Consider the following 3,565-nt stretch of genomic DNA (forward strand, 5'->3'; position numbering starts at 1 on the left):
GAGAGAGAGAGAGAGAAAGAGAGAAAGAGAGAGAAAGAAGCCAAATAAACTATAAAGCATTCAAAAGGATTGTGGCCTTTGTCAAGATCAAAAGAAATGTAAGTATCATCACTTTTCATTCACAAGAAGCAGCTTATTTTTAATACAAAAGCAACACAAAGCTTATTAACGAAGGAAAAAAATAAAGCCCTTTCAATAACGTTGAGACAAATATGTTCCAAAAGATTCACAGCTTCCTCTAACTCTGGCATATTATCTGACATTTGTAACCAATGCCCCCAGTAGTTTGCTACCAGAGTTTATAAGATCACATAAGGGCAAAATTTATAAGATTTTGTTCCATCACTGAGTCACATCATCTGTTCCGTTCCTGATGCAACAGTGGCCATCTCTATTGCTATGCAAAGTGTTCAACTTTTGCCCTAAGTGCACCATAAAATCTTCTGATGAGGATATCCATACAGCATTCACCAAAAACAGGAGGGGAGAGGCTTGACACACAACTGGGACACACAACCTTGCCATTGGGAAAGGGCCTTAGCTCAGTGGTAAAGTCTCTGCTCTGGGTGCAAAAATCCTAAGCATGGCTTGTGTCTGAAACCTGGGAGAACCACTTCTAGTCATTGTAGATAATACTGAACTAAGTGGACCAATGGTCTGGTTCAGTATAAGGAAGCTTCCTATGTGCAGACTTAAAAAAATCCTTGCATGAAAATTTATTTGTTTTGTGTGTGTGTTTTTTTTAAAAAAAACACTCATATTTTATGAGGTGTCCCGGGGCTGCCTTTTAACTTTTTTCCCCCATTAACAAGTTCTAGGTCCTGTTGCTGAACACATTGTGGATGGGAATAGACTGTGGAAGAATGGGATGGAATGGTGCACAATTCAACTCCTTGATTTACTTGTGGCAGCAGCCATCCATCTTCAAAGTTCAGAAGAGAGGCAGTACTCCATCATGTCCAGTCCTCCCAGGGACAACTGCAGCCTGATTTTGAAAGTGTGTGCCAGCTGATATCCTTTCTAGCTGTTCCACACAGCTAGGTGAACTTATGCAGTCTGAAATCATAACCAGCAGGCCAAATTGTGGATCCAACATTACAAGCTCGGGCAAAAGTTATCTGTGATTTTGAGATTTTGAACTTTTGTGCATGCATCTTGGGAAAGTGGTGTCTGCAATATGGCATTCCCCACCTTCCCAAAGAAACATAGTGTTCCTCAGAACCTATGGACCTCAGAGTACTTAAATGTTTTGTATTCAATGTGTTGAACAAGGGAGTTGTTCCTTTTACTAAAATTACATATCTTACAAAGGACTGAACTTGAGCATCGCAAAATCCTCCAAGCAGTTGATCTGCCGTATACAGAAATGAAAATAGCTTACAAGCCTTTGCGGTGGTAAAATTAGCCTTCATTTGGATGAAGAAATATGTTTTCAATTTAGCATCACTCTTACACTTTTGTTAACACAGAAACAATATATGCCAGCTAAGGTGAGTTTCGCACCTCTACAGTCTAAAAATTATGCAAGGGAATGTGCCAGATTTATACTATTTCCAGTTCTCATTAGAATGGTTCATCTTTTCGATAAGATTAATGCTGTGCAAGACATGAAAATTAGATACCAAAAATGTTATAACGTCTCATATATTTATCAAGTATACTACCTTGACCTTTTCAGTATTCTGAAATGGGATTGGTTTTCAACATCCCTTTCACATCCAGTGACGGGGAAGCATGAATGGCTGTACAAAATCAACATACATAAAGATGGTGAAAATATTCACATAACATACCCACACACTGTGTGTTTACACACACACACTCACACACACACACACCTCATTTTGGCTCGGTGCTGTTTGAAAGTGCCTGCTGCATGGAAATAGAAAATAAAACATGGACCCTTAACTTAACCGGAGCAACTTTCATGTCCTCTTTGCTAGGAAAACATTTGTGGCTGATACCAATTTCAAAATGTCAAAAGCTGAAAAATGTTCCACTTAATAAAGCACAGTTCAGTCAACTAATTTATTTCTTCGATAAATCAGTTTGGAAGGTTGCCCTCTGTCAGAAAATCTGTCAGTTTCCTATAATCCCCTCAGCTTGCGGTCCTTGCCTAACCCTGAATATAACCCTTCAATGACTATCCAAAACCTACATCAGACATGAAATATTTCCCACACAAAGCCATGTGTAAGTTCTCATGTACGACACTGTGAAATCTCCGTTTCATTGCAAGTGCACCTGCAAAAGGCCCTGGCTTTTCAGTACATGTAAACGATGTCTACAGAAGAGTAACTCTCTACTATTCTCATGTAGAGGTTGTTGGGAGTTTGTGTCATCAGGCATCTACCAGGCCCCATATATCATCATGGTACCCACAGCTGATCAGCCGAGTCAGCAGTGATCATTGCTCATTGGGACTGGTAGGGCAGAAGGCAGAGAGACCAATAGTAGGTAGGGCGAGAGCTAATGAATGGCAGAGCCAACTAATTCAAGTTGTGTCCCTATCCTCTAACTGCCTGCTAAGTTCTACTAGGGCAACACTGAGGCCCATGAGGAGGAAGCTGACAGGCTGGTGGGGGCTGACTGAGAGCAGATTGTGGTTCATAAGGCAGTGATCCATTTCTCCAAATGAAACATCCACCACCACTGGCACTGCTGCCCTTCCCACTATTGACACTTGCAAGTAAATATGTGAGCAAGGAGGAGGACCAGCAGTTGATCTTCCTCCTGACCTAGTTGACCTTTTCTACTCAAGAATTGGGCCAGAGAGTGAGAGGAATGGTGGACAAGATGTGGGGACCACATAGGGGATCTTTTCCAAGGATCCCTCTCCCCACCCCGCCTCCAAAAAAAATTAAAAATCTGGAGCCAACAGTGTTTTCACACAATGTTCTATATATTAGTCTTATTCTTTAATTACACAGAAATGCTTTCTGTGTTGGAAATCTTCAGTGTTTAAGGTGGAGATGCAAGCTTTGAATCCAGTCTTTAAAACTGTGTGTATCATGGCCAAACTATATGCAACACTCAGTTGTGTGAATCTTCATGCACTTGCATGAATATTTTCTCCGAGGGATGATATTTTTCTAACCCAAAGAACTAAGCGAGTGGATGGGTAGATGGAAAACTTGGGTTGTTCGTGTGGATCTGCAACTGCCCATTTCCCCATTAATATTCCCCCTTAGTATTATCTTTCCCTCTTTAAATATCGGGTTGTCCCCCCCCCACATCCTATCCATTTTTTAAAACCCACCAAATTTGAAGGAGGAAGGGTCCCCAGTATTAATGAAGAGACAGGCAAATGCATACCCACATTTTGTTCCAGTATGGACAAAACCCTTATTTCATTCACTATGGGGTATTTTTTTCTAATCAGAATACCTCAGTTGCTGCTGTGGTATTACTTGAATTCCACAATATTACACTGTTTATGCGACCATCTGAATGAACTGTTAAAGACATACTTAGCAATGCTCCTGCTAGGTCTTCACTATTGATTCATATTGCCTACACACTGCATACAGTCTCTTTAGCTACAAGAAAACTGAGTAGAATCACA

This window comes from Podarcis filfolensis (assembly GCF_964270895.1).
Source record: "Podarcis filfolensis genome assembly, chromosome: 11".
Classification (NCBI taxonomy): Eukaryota; Metazoa; Chordata; class Lepidosauria; order Squamata; family Lacertidae; genus Podarcis; species Podarcis filfolensis.